Source organism: Curcuma longa, chromosome 8 (genome assembly GCF_044706935.1).
Source record: "Curcuma longa cultivar G26 ecotype Majalengka, Jawa Barat chromosome 8, ITB_CL_G26_1.1, whole genome shotgun sequence".
Taxonomy (NCBI): Eukaryota; Viridiplantae; Streptophyta; class Magnoliopsida; order Zingiberales; family Zingiberaceae; genus Curcuma; species Curcuma longa.
Genome location: NC_133868.1, coordinates 12,294,256 through 12,307,825, shown reverse-complemented (window position 1 = coordinate 12,307,825; position 13,570 = coordinate 12,294,256). Strand labels below are relative to the sequence as shown.

The 13,570-nt window shown below is 36.2% G+C and overlaps 1 pseudogene; it reads right to left on the bottom strand.

The window, feature by feature from the left end:
• Positions 1-8,829: 8,829 nt before the first annotated feature.
• LOC141834045 (zinc finger BED domain-containing protein RICESLEEPER 1-like) lies at positions 8,830-13,469 on the bottom strand (annotated as a pseudogene).
• Positions 13,470-13,570: the final 101 nt, after the last annotated feature.

Here is a 13,570-nt window from a genome sequence, read left to right as displayed (position 1 = left end):
TCATTTTGATGTAACTTAGGTCTGTTAATTAGTTCTTTTAATTTCTCATATGATTTTGTGGTGTCTTTAGTTCTTCCAAGAACATTCATCACAGTATTGAAGATGTTATTGAAAAAAATTTCTCGATATATATCATATCTGAATTATGTCGAATGAGTAAATACTTCCAATATGACAACTCCTAAAAAATACTTCTTTTCTTCCAACCATACTTGCATAGCCTAACAATGTATTTATTTATCTCATTAGAATTAGGATGAGATACTGGTAGGAATTCATAGTTGTTTATTTGGTTAATGATTTCAGCACCTAACTTGATTGTTGGAGGAAGTTTTCTGACTACAACATTCTTTATAAAAATTTTTTAGTAATAAAAATGCATTAGACTCTGTCATGCAATGTAGGTATGCTAACTTACCTGTCATGCTCCATCCCAACAACATTGAGTATGCTGGAACATCACTGATCCTCCATAATAAGGTAGCATGTAAAATAAAATTGGTTTTACTTGCAACATCTTAAGTTTCTAATCCTACATTTCATAATTCGTCAACTTGGCAATTAGAGGTTGCAAGAAAATATCTATCTTTTCTTTCAGATTTATTAAACCTATAATAAACATAGTAAGAAACGTGAATTCATCTTTCATGCACATCCATAGAGATAAGTTGTATGTTGTTAATATAATTACTAAGATGAATATTATTGTCCCGACTGACCAAATGGTTGAAATCCATCTACAGAAAGTCTTAGTCTCGCATTATGTGGTTCCATTACAAAGGAGGGAAATATTATATCAAGATGTTTCCATGTAGGAGAGTCACAAGGATGACACATTATACCTCCTTCGTGCACATGCTCATGATGTCACCTCATGTGGCAAGTTGTTACGACAGATGCATACAACCGTTGAAGTATAGTAGTTAACTGAAAGTAATACATAACTTTCCATCCAGTATTTTTCTTTTTCTTCCCTGGTATGCGACTATGATGCTTATAATGAGGTTGCGTACAGATTCTTCATTCAATCAGTTCACTATTTTCATCCCAAAACATCATGCATTTGTTTATATAACAATCAATCTTCTTTATAGGTAAACCTAAACCCCTCATCAATTTTTTTATTCTGTAGAAACTATCAGTCATTAGATGATCAGCAGGGAACAACTCTAACATTAATTGATAGATGTCATCATAATATCATTTTGAGAAATGATGATCTACCTTAATGTTCAATAGCCTTATAGTAGCTGATAGTTGAGAATGACCAAATGACACATATCATATAGTTGTTGAACTTCAAGTGTTGATATTTCATTTATATTGAAATGATCAACTGCATTCATCATGTCGTAAACCATTCCTTACATTATATTCTCATTAGATAATCATTCCCCTAAAGTAGTTGTGTCATGAAGAAGCAACCGAAGTTCCAATTGGATGAAATAAATAAGGCATTACCAGTTGTAGTAATTTGAAACAAAACTATTTCTACAAATATGTACTTTCACGGTATCTGAAAGTTGTATTTCTACATTTACAATGATTACATGGACAACGTAACTCTATACTATTCATGTATTCTAGATGACTCTTAGCAAAGTTCACAAATTCTTCAACTTCAGTATAATATTCATCTCGGACTATTTTTTAATCTATTGTACATCTAAAGTTTATTCATATACATTGTTATTCTACAATAATAAATTTTCATGGAGATTAAATATGTAAAACTAAGCATCAAAGTAGTAGTGTGTCAGATGAAGAAGCAACCGAAGTTCCAATTGGATGAAATAAATAAGGCTCTCCGTGACTGTACCAGTTGTAGTAATTTGAAACAAAACTATTTCTACAAATATGTACTTTCACGGTATCCTTATCATAGAAAGTTGTATTTCTACATTTACAATGATTACATGGACAACGTAACTCTATACTATTCATGTATTCTAGATGACTCTTAGCAAAGTGCAGATAATTTAAACTTATTCTTAAGCACTTAGAATTAATACTATCAATAACATTTAAACTTAAACTAAATATTAAGTTTGAGTTTTAACCTTAATCTCACGGACAACCAAGCCATCGACTGTGAGGTCATGGCCGACCAAGCTTATAGCTGCGACCTCGCAGTTGGACGAGACCTCATGGGTGGTCAGGCCAGAGCTTGCGATCAGTCGAGTTAGCGGCCACACCAGAGCTCATGATCACCTGAGCTACCGGTCGACCAAGCTATATAAACTTTAATTAAATTATTAGAACCTACAATAAGTTGTATTTAAACCATCAAAGCACGATGTATTTGTTTTTGACATGGTTAATATTATCCTATTTGTGCTCAATTTATTAGTCTAATAAGTCATAGTTAATATTAACTTATCGATGGTTAATAAGTAAAATTTCATTTTAAAAAATATCATGTTTGTCATTCACTACTTGGTTTGTCCTTATATGTTTGTTATCACATCCATTTGATCTACATATAGTTCATGCATTAAAATTGTACATAGAAAGATAATTTTGAAACTTTTCAACTAAATCAATGCTATTAACATCTGTTGGTACTCAAACATGCTACCAACTCGTTTAAGCTAACTAGTGATCAGGGGCGGCTCAAGTCTACGGGAGGCCCTAGGCGATTTTTTTTAATAAAAATGATTGTTATTATTTTAAAAAATTTTCTCTCATCCTTTTTAATTCGGACTTGAGACCGACAATGGTGGATTTAAAAATTTTTTAAAATAAATTAAAATATTAATTTTAAAAATAATTTTTTATATAAATGTCGAGAATCCAAGAGAAACAATCGGATGGTCCGGATCAAGAGAATCCAAGAGAAACAACCGGATGGCTCGTGCTTCGCGAGAAATGGGTCGTGCTTCGCGAGAAATGGCGAGAATGGCGACAATGGCGAGAATCCAAGAGAAACAACCGGATGGCTCGTGCTTCGCGAGAAATGGGGCGGGCCGGGCGGCGAGAATGCAAGAGAAACTACCGGATGGTCCAGATCCGACGGACGAGTCCGACGCCCAACCTGCTGCTTTGCGAGAAAATGAAAATGGGGGCTGCTTCGCGAGAAATGGGGCGGCGCTGCTTCGCTCGCTGCTTCGCGAGAAATGGGGCGGCGATCCGGCGCCCGGCGGTGCTTCGTGAGAAATCAGAAATGGGGTGGCGGCCGGCGAGCCGGCGCTGCTTCGCGAGAAATGGGGCGGCGGCGAGCCGGCGGTGCTTCGCGAGAAATGAGGCGGCAAGCCGGCGGTGCTTCGCGAGGACAGGGGAGATGATCGCGGTTTCACCTGCCGCCTGCGTCGAAGCCTCGAAGGACAGGGGAGGGAGATGATCGCGGTTTCGCCTGCCGCCTGCGTCGAAGCCTCGAAGGACAGGGGAGGGAGATGATCGCGGTTTCGGCGTTTCGCCTGCGTCGAAGTCTCGAAGAAAGGGGAGATGAAGAGGCGATCCGCGATCGGGCCATCGGGTTTTGAAGAGGTGGCGAGAATGCGAAGGGACAGCGGATGCGGATCGGGGCTTTCTTCCGGGTTAAATCCAATAATCCAACCCTCCTTTAACCCTAAATACCCTAACCAGTGGGCCCCAATTAAAATTGGGCCCTAGGCGCAGGCCTTACCGGCCTATGCCTAGAGCCGGGCCTGCTAGTGATACTTCGGCTTGGAATATTATTTTGAAACTTCATTATTTGTGATAGACTCTCATACAATATACTAAATCTACTCAAGTGATATAGGTTATGAAATCCATCTTCACAAAGTTTTGGTAACACAAACATTCATGAAATAACAAAACAATTTAAACTTACTATTGAATTGAACAAAAACTTACTTGTGTGTCAAATGAAAATTTCAAAGTTTCAACTTGCCTTCTAAGTAAATTCTCAAGTCAAAACCAAAACTATCAACTCCAATTGCAATAGTCTCCATATAACAAAAATATAGGATATCAAAAATTAAGATACAATTGAAAACCTGACAATGTGTAAACCTCAATCAGAAACCAAAACAATGGTTACTCGTGACCGACTTAACTCGCAGCCAAGCTCACGGACAAGGCTGAGGTCAGGACTCAGATCACAGCCGACCAAGACATCGACCAAGATTGAGGTCGGGCCTCCGATCTCGGCTAGCCAAGCTCTGAGACAAGGTTGAGGTCAGGCCTCAGATCATGGCCGATCAATCGTCGGCCAAGTTCTCGGATAGGACTAAGGTCGAGCCTTAGATCACAGAAAGCTTCTAACCAGTAGGGCTGAGGTCGGGTCTCAGCTTACAGCCCGACGAGCTTGCCTTGGTTGGGCTCAATGTCAGTGATATAGGTAAGGGGTTGGGAGATCTAGGAAAGGAGCTTATCGGGGAATGCCAAGATGGGGCGAGAATGTCAGAGCTTGGAGAGGAGAGGAACATCAGAGATTGTGAAGAAGGGGGGAACGTCGGAGAAAAAGGCTTGTGTACGGATAGGGAAAAACTTAGTCAAAAACCTTTAAAAGGCAAAAAATAATGACAGTAGTTTAATTTCATCACTATTTTAGCAATGAAAGTTTATTTCCATTGCTCAACAAAATTAAATTTCCGTTGCTAAAATAGAGGCAGAATTAAGCTTTCGCCACTAAAATAAAGACAGAAATAAACATCCGTCGCTAAAATAGCAACGAAAATTTAATTTCATCGCTAACATAGATATGGATTCCATCCCTAAAACATAAAATAGTGATGGAGGTTTAATTCCGTCACTAAATTAATGATGAAATTAAACTTTCATTGCTAATTCCATTGCTAAATGATATTATTCTTGTAGTGTATTTTCGGTTGTGGAGATTGACTATTGGGTGAATTACTGCGAGCACTTCCAGATTTATTTCGTGGGTGAACTAGGGGGAAGATTGCCTACTTCCAAGATTAATCGGGTCTATTTAGGGGTGTAATCGAGCTGAGCCAAGCCAAGCCGAACAGTAAGAGGCTCGAGCTCAACTCGTTTGATTTTTCCCTAAGCTCGAGCACTGCTCGAGTTTGATTTGAGCTTTAATGCTTAATCTCGAGCTCGATTCAAAAATAACTCGTTTAAAAGTTAAACGAGTTTAGTTTGAACTCGACTTGTTAACATATTATTTTGAGATCGTTAAACAAACTTGAGTTCGAGCTCGTTAAGAAAATAATCAAGCTCAAGTTCGAGCTCGTTAAGCAAATAATCGAGCTCAATTTTAAGCTCGTAAAAATCCCCTGCATTACATGAAAATCAACTACATACAGAACATGACAATTACTTGTAAATGTAAATACATAACATACAAAATGAAAGCCACAAGAATCAAATTAACAAAATATTAAACAAATTAAAGTGTCAACACATGCCATATAAATCTTTAACACTTAATAGTTCTTAACAATACATAACATGAAAATTACAAGCAAGGAAATTATAATATAAAGGTTTCCAAAACACGTAAAACCATCATAAATTATTTTGCACAACAAATAGTAAAGTTGACAAGTTATATCACAGGTTCACACCCAAACATAAAGGAATCAAGTTCATGCCAAATGTGGATAGTATCAGACGATTTAACTTGTACATTCAAGTGAGTTGATCCAATGCCCTACAATTTATTTCAGACTAGTAAACCTGCAAAATACAAGTTATCATTATGCATCTGACGACCTGACAAAAAAATAATAGATTATATGGAGCGTGTGATTTTTCACATGTTAACAATGATATATAATTGGACAAGGAATATCAACAATGTCAGCCTTTTTAACAAAATACTAAACTGCAAATAAAATCAAACAAAGTTGGAAAAGGAGAATCCTGAATCAATAAAGTCATGCAAAAAAGAAATAAAAAAACATGGTGAAGCCTAAGATACGGTTAAGCAAAATCAAGGTTTACAGTTGAGTCATTCTTTAAAACATATCAAGATAAATGTTGAAGATCGATCGAGATGGCTAGAGAGGGGGGGAGTGAATAGCCTCCCTTGAAAATCGATTTTCTTCTACAAAAATGTTAGTGCGCAGCGGAAAATAGCTAACAAAAGGAAAGCAATACAAACACTATGATGTACGAGGTTCGGGGATAACTTGCCCCTACTCCTCGGCGTGTCCGTAAGGTGGACGATCCCTTGATCTTCGGTAGATCAAACCCCGGATGAATCCGGCTAGATGAATCTCCTTCTCGGTGGAGTGACCTCTCCACAACCAATCTCACAGATAGATGTTAAGTACAGAGATTATAGAAGGAAACTAAAGATTGAGGCAAAACAAGTAAAGAGCTTACAGCACAGCCTCAATAAACAGAACAAAACCAAGCAGAGCTTCCCGAGAGCAAGGCACCACCCCTTGCACCACCTCAGGCAGAGAGCTTCAAGGAAGAGCACTGATCGTGAGCAAGCAAAGAACACCCAAGCACAAGCACACACAGCTGTTCGTTAGAGTTCAGGGGGGATTCTCTCTTCTCCTTCATCTCTTCCTTTTAGCTTCCTTGTTCAAACGGTCTCTGAGTCCACTGCACACTGAGCAGCCTGAGCCACCTGAGCTTACCAGCACCACGCTCCTCTCAGCACACTCACTGATCATCCTCCTGTGCAGCTCAGAGTCCCGCCATGTCTTTTACCTGAAAACAAAGCTCGACAAACTGTGAAGATAGAAAGACATCCCTTGACTCTTCCTGTTCTTCATCCAAATTCAAACTCCACCTGCAAACCTCAGAGACGGATTAGCACAGCAACATCAGAAATAATCAGAAATCAGAAATGATCAGAGCAGAAAACTGAACACGATCAGAAATGCCTTAATCGATCAGACAATCGATTAAACGTCGTAATTCTTTCCTCTATAAACCGTGTAATCGATCAAGCCTAACCACTAATCGATTACCCAAGCCCTTAATCGATCAACTGATCGATTAAGGTATGGTAATCGATCAGGTGATCGATTACCTATCGCAAATCCAGATTCTCATCAAGCTTGTAATCGATCAGCTGATCGATTACTGCCTACCATAATCGATTGCCCAATCGATTATGGTGTATTCTGTGGGTTTTCCAAAATCTTACAGAATGCTCGGTAATCGATCATCAGATCGACTAACCAACTAACCCTGGGTTTACAGAATGCTCTGTAATCGATCACCAGATCGACTAACCAACTAACCCTTTGTTAATCGATTAACCAATCAAAACCAAAGTGAAATCAAAACTCATGCAATCTGATCACTTGGTTAACTTGGGTCTTACCCGAGCCAACCACATTGGATCATATATTCAGAGAACAGACTCCCAAGCCTCCTCTGATAATGATCCGGTCCGAAGACAGGCTACCATGCCTTCTCCGACCATAGTCCGGTACAGAGAACGAGCTACCGAGCCCTCTCTGACCTAATCTGGAGAACGAGCTACCGAGCCCTCTCCCACTTCATCCGGTCCAGACCTAGTCCGGAGAACGAGCTATCGAGCCCTCTTCGACTCCATCCGGTCCAGAGAACGAGCTACCGAGCCCTCTCTGACCTAGTCCGGAGAACGAGCTACCGAGCCCTCTCCGACTCCATCCGGTCCAGAGAACGAGCTACCGAGCCCTCTTTGACCTAGTCTAGAGAACGAGCTACCGAGCCCTCTCCGACTCCATTCGGTCCAGAGAACGAGCTACCGAGCCCTCTCTGACCTAATTCGGAGAACGAGCTACCGAGCCCTCTCCGATCTCATCCGTCATTGGTCAATCTGAATATATTGAACTTAATTCTTATACAATTAAAATGAACTTAAATCGGTGTCAACATCAAAACAACAATCGGGACAAACTGCATCAACAGCTGAGAGCCATAATATATTAAAATAAATAGGAATGTGTAATAGTAGCTGAAGGAGTTAATCATGAAAGAAAATTTGACGCACAACGGACACCTTGGTGGTTTTGCTAAGTGATTGCTTTGCCTAGTGGGCAAGCAATCCTTTCAAAAATGGCATGGGCGGTCTATGAGCGCCTAAGGAAAACAATATTTTTATAAATTGATTCTTTGCCTTTAATTATTTGATATTGTAGCATGACACTAACTATAAGCTAGTTAAATTGGGAATTTATGACTATGAATAATCACCTATGCACTAAACAATGAATAACTACTTACAACTAAAATTGCCTTACAATATATTGATTGGACAACTAAAGCTTCAACTCCCAACTCAATCAACCTTGCTTTTAATCTTCTTGCTATCAAATAGTCAAAAGTTGAAATAGTTAAATACAAGATATTTGAATTATAAGAAAATTTTTTAAAGGATACGTGGGCAAAATTTTTTCAATGTGTAACTTCAAACTACATAAGAAAATCATAAGATAAAATGATAACTTTGTCAATACCTCTTCAAGGATGATAATAAAAGCAGTATCTAAGTTAATTGAATCTCTTTAATATCTAATTTTTCTTTTTAATACAAATAGATAGCATCAAAAAATTAGACATGAATAAAACAATATACAGAACATATGGTAGCAAGTCAATAACTAATTAAATAGGATGTTTATGTACTCGTCTTTGATTTTCTCTTGATTCTATAAAGAGTATGCAACCAATCTGATGCACAAAGTAATACTTGGACTGTATCTGTTCCCAAAGAGGCACGATGAGGATCAATTACCCTACCATCAACACTAAAAGTTGATTTAGAAGCCACTGTAGTTATCGGAATTGATAATACATCATAAGTCATTTTTGATAAGATCCTAAACTTTAAGTTGTTAATTCTCCACCAAGATAATGCATCAAAGTTAGTTTCTTTTTCACAAATAAGACACCCTTCATCCATACACATCTAGTTCAGATTTTACTTGCTCACTTAATGTAATTAGAAAATTGTGCCCTTACGTTACCTTTTCCTCTTCCATTTAAATTACTCTGACCAATAGAACTTTCTTTTTTAGTTTTATCTTGACCATTACTACCGCTAACACTAGCTTTATGAGCTTCAACATACTCATTGTACAACATTTGCAATGACTCATGAACTGTAGAAATGTACTTAATTGCATCACCAACAAAATAGATCTCCGGAAAATACCATTCAATCAACTTTATCTTATTCCTTGGATATAATACTACTGCTATAGAGATCAATAAGTTGCTATCACCCCCAATATTTATCAAATTTAACCTTGATCTTGTTAGCCATTTTTGCTATGAAACTTTTTTCATTTGCACTTGCTTCATTTAACAACTTTTTTATAGTGTAAAGTTCAGTAAGAAACAAGTTAGAAGTAGGATATTCACTTCGTGAAATGAGATGAGTTACTTTATTAAATTCCTCAAGAAATGAACAAACAACACTAACCTTCTTCCAATCCTCCTCTCTTGGCAAAAAAGTTTAAGTTTCATCCCTTGCTACATATCTAGGAAAAACATCTTTGAACTCTAAAGTAGTTGATAACATGCAAAATGTTGTATTCCACCTCTCATGCAACAATCCAAAACAAGCTTCTTTGAAGATAGTTTCAATTGCTTTAAAATTTCACTAAATATATTAACATGAGTCTCTGAGATAGTTATGTGTTTCACACTTTCACGCATATTGAAAATAATATCTTGAATCTCAGATAATCCATCTTGCACCAAAAAAATTTAAGATGTGTGCAAAACATCAAACATGAAATAATTTGCCACCAAGAGAAGATTATTTTTATAGGAGAGATTATCCTTCAACACCCTCATAGCTACATCATTATAGCTAGCATTATCAATTATAACTAACCATACCTTATTTTCGATTCCCCATTCAACCAAGCACTTATTCAACACATCACAAATTGAAACACCATTATGAGGTGGAGGAACATCTAAAAAATTTAGATTCTGCTTCTATAAATTCCAACTAAAATCCACATAATGACCAGTGATAACCATATATGAAACCTTCTGATCTGACTTCCATAAATCAATAGTCACACTAATCCTATTCACATCTTTTAATGATATCATAACTTTTTTCTTCTCAATTTCATAAGAAGTTATGCAATCCTTTTTCACAGTAGCACAACTAATCTTCTGATAATATGGAGTGGCAGTTCTCATCAATAAATTGAATATTTCATATTCTGAGAAAAGGAATGGCAGCTCATGAACAATGATCATGTGAGAAAGAATCTCTCTTATCTTCCCATAATCATATTTGAAATTCTAGACAGCATTAATAGTTTCTAATTTAACAATAGTTATAGAGACAGTAAAATTATTTTAACCTTTCTCACTAATCTGCTTCCTCATATAACCCTTGAGGTGCCTCAAAAAAATAGGATGTAACACCAGTCTTGTTTATTGTGAGCTGATGTTTACATACAATGAATACATTCAACCTTTATTGTCCCATTTGGAAGAGTAACCTCTTTAAAGTCATCCCATGCTTTTGATGTCCATTTTCTTTTCTTTGGAGCATATGGACTTTCATCCTCTTCTTTAGTGGTCTTGGGTTGTTGCACATTACTGGTTTGAGTTGCTTCACTGTTATTATTTGTTAAAGGTTAAAGTTCTCCCAAAATAGGACTTATGGCAGAATCTTCAATTGATAAGTGCGGAGTTGACATTGAATACAAAAGTCTTACATAACAGTTGCATAAACAAAGTCTACAAGAAAACAAACAAACAAGTTTTAAGCATCAAATCAATTAAAGTACTCTCATTATCTCTTTCCAGTGCTCAATACAGAGATTATTCGTGTATCTACTTAATTTACTTACTATGTAAACTGAGTCTGATCGTGTATAACTTATCAAGTACATTAGATTTTGCAATCACTTTGAAATACTCTATATGAGAGATACTCTCTTTTGATTTTTTGTTAAATGTTCATTCGTATCTATTGGAGTTCGTATCAATATAGTATCAGCATTAGTGAATTTCTCAAGAATCTTGTCTATATAATGAGACTAACTTAGAACAAGTCCTAATGTTCTAAGAGTATAATTTTAAAATTACATTAGCTAGACTCGTGTCTTTCATGTCGAATTTTGAATTCAATATATCTTTAGTGATTTGATTATTTTATTATTGCTCTCAATGATAAATATGTCATCTACATAAAGGTATAAGATGACATAGTCATCCTTTATGTCTTTAACGTAGACATATTTGTCACATTCGTTGATTTTAAATTCACTTTCTTTCATGATATCATCAAACTTCTTATGTCACTGCTTTGGAGCTTGTTTCAAGTCATATAACGATTTCACCAATCTATAAACTTTGTTTTCTTGTCTTGGTATAGAAAACTCTCAGGTTGCTCATGTAGATTTTCTCTTTTAAATCCCCGTTTAGAAAAGTCATATTTATGTCCATTTGATATCATCTACAATACTCTGATGGAAATTATTCCCGATATCAGAGATTACATATCAAAGTAATCAAGGTCTTCACGTTGTCAGTAACATTTATTTATCAATTTAGCTTTATACTTATCAATTGTGCCATTTGATTTTATTTTATTTTTTGAAAATTCACTTGCAACCTAATGAATTACTTCCCGAGCACATGATTTTTAACATTTTTTGAAAAGTCATAAGATTCTAAGTATGATTTTACAAGATAGAGTCTATTTTAGATGCAATTGTTTCTTTCCATTAAAGTCTTTCAAAAGAGCTTACTGTTTTTGAGTAACTTTAGTGTTCACTTTCCATAATGAAAGTGATAAAATCCATTCCGAATGATTTTTTCACCCGAGCTTTTATTTCGTCTAAGCTCAACCTCAACTGGTGCATCTTCTTTTTCTTATATTTCATATGTCCGTTTTGAGAAACTTACTTCCTATCAAGTCTTATAAGGAAAAACATGTTCAAAGAATGAGACATTTCTCGATTTAATAATCGAGTTTTTGTGTATTTCGATATTTGAGACTTATACACAAAAAATTGATAAATACTGTTGTTATGTGTATATCTAATAAATATATAATTAACAGTTTTTAGTCTTATCTTAATCTTTTTCGAATTCGGTACTAAAACCTTTGCAAGACACTCCCACACTCGTAAGTATTTGTAGGATGACTTTCTTCTCTTTCACAATTCGTAAAGACTCTTATCTATTTTCTTCTAGGGCATCTTATTTAAAAGGTAATTAGTTGTTAATACAGTTTCCCTCCACATGTACTCTGACAATCCACAGTTTAATAGAAAAGCATTCATCATCTTTTTTGAAGTGTGATTATTCCTCTCAACAACATCATTTTGTTGAGAAGTATAAGGATGTGTTGTTTTATGTCTGATCCCATGTTCAACACATAACTCAGCAAATGGTGATACATATTCACCGTCTCGGTCACTTTGCACCACTTTAATATTTTTATGAAGATGGTTTTAAATCTCATTCTTATAAAGAATAAATTTCTCAATAGTTTCATCTTTATCATTAATAAAAGTGATGAAATATTTACTCCCATCACGTGTCAGTATCTATTTTAGGTCACGCACGTCTGTGTGGATTAGACTGAGTAGTTCACTATTTCTTTCAACTTATTGAAAGACTGACCTGGTCATTTTCGCTTCAACACAAGTCTCACACTTGTGTTTCGAATCAATGTGAAATGTATGTATGTTTTACATATTAATTAATCTACGCAATGCATTGTAGTTAACATATTCTAGTCTACCATGTCATAAATATGAAGACTCAAACATATAAACTAAAAAGCTTTCATTCTTGTATGAAGACTCATGCATTGGGCCTAATGGCTATTATACTAAGTTTAAATAGTCTATCAGTTATATAACTCTTCCCTACAAATATTTTATTTTTGGATAGAACAACTCTTTCCAATTCAAAAATAATGTGAAAATCATGCTTACTCAGAAGTGATCCGAATATCAAAATCTTTCGAATCTTCATAATATACAACACATTATTTAAAGTCGCTCCTTATTTGAGGTCATCTTCAACATCACTTTCTCTTGGTCTTTGATGTCTGCGGTTGTTGAGTTCCCCATAAACAGTTTATCTCCATCTTTGATTTCTTTAAAGTTATGGAGAAGCTCTTTGTTGCAACACACATATTTGGTGGCACTGGTATCGATCCAACCATTGTCGCAGATTTGAGCCTATCAAGTTCACTTCGGAGACCATGATATCCATGTCTAGTCTCTCATTCAGGTTGGCCTTCTTTGGCTTCTTGCATTTCGAAGATTTGTGACTGACTCCTGTCACAGTTGAAGCATTTTCCAAAGAATTTCTTCTTGCTTATGCCTCCTCTAAGTCCTACTTTGGAAGATTTAGGATTATTCCATTTTGAGCTTTAACCATGCTCAATTTCATAGTAGCATGAGAGAGCAATTTCTTCTCTGAACTCTTGTTATCTTCCTTAATACGAAGTTTAAAAACGAGTTCCTCGACATTATTTCCTTTCGCTTGTGCTTCAGGTAATTCTTGAAGTCCTTCCAAGCTGATAACAACTTCTCAACGATAGCAGTCACCTGGAAGGTTTCTCTCAGTACCATGCCATCTGAGTGAGTTTCATACGGATCATCTGAAGCTCTTGGACTTGGCTGATCACTGTTTTAGTGGCACCATCTTGTAGTCTAGGAATCAGTCAATAATG